The sequence below is a fragment of the Cyprinodon variegatus genome, unplaced genomic scaffold, assembly GCF_000732505.1.
Source record: "Cyprinodon variegatus isolate N-32 unplaced genomic scaffold, C_variegatus-1.0 Scaffold663, whole genome shotgun sequence".
Taxonomy (NCBI): Eukaryota; Metazoa; Chordata; class Actinopteri; order Cyprinodontiformes; family Cyprinodontidae; genus Cyprinodon; species Cyprinodon variegatus.
This window is the reverse complement of record NW_015151116.1, coordinates 473273-473988: the sequence shown is the minus strand read 5'-3', so window position 1 is coordinate 473988 and position 716 is coordinate 473273.

The window sequence follows — 716 nt, the reverse complement described above, 5'->3', positions numbered from 1 at the left end:
TATTTAATACTATTGATTCTGTCATTAATCCATGCCCTACTGTCCTGTCCCTTAGATATTATTCCAGCCAAGTTTTTGAAGGAGGTTCTGAGCTCTATTGGGCCAAGTCTGCTTGTTTTTATAAACACTTGTCTTAGCTCAGGGTCTGTTCCAGCTGCCTTCAAACATGCTATGGTTAGGCCCCTCATAAAAAAAAAACGCATCTTGACCCCTCTGTACTCTCCAATTTTAGACCTGTCTCCCACTTGCCTTTTCTTTTTAAGGTTTTTAGAAAAAGTTGTTTTTATTCAATTAAAGACATTTCTGAAGATCAATTCTGTGTTTGAGAAATTTCAGTCTGGTTTTAGACCCCGACATAGCACCGAGTCAGCACTGTTAAAGGTGCACAATGATATTGCCCTGTCTGTGGACACTGGGAATCCTGCTGTGCTGGTACTGCTCGACCTCTCAGCAGCCTTTGATACAGTCGACCATGCAGTCCTTGTATCTCGCCTAGAACACATCGGCATCTGTGGCACCACTCTCCAGTGGTTTAGGTCATACCTAGCAAACAGGAGTTTCTCTGTCGTAATTGGTGACCACTGCTCCTCAAAGACATTGCTGCCCTGTGGGGTGCCACAGGGATCTATTCTCGGCCCTATTTTGTTTTCATGAGGCCCTTGTTAAAGCTATGCACATATTTATGCATCTATGCTCTTCAAATAACTTTCTGGTTC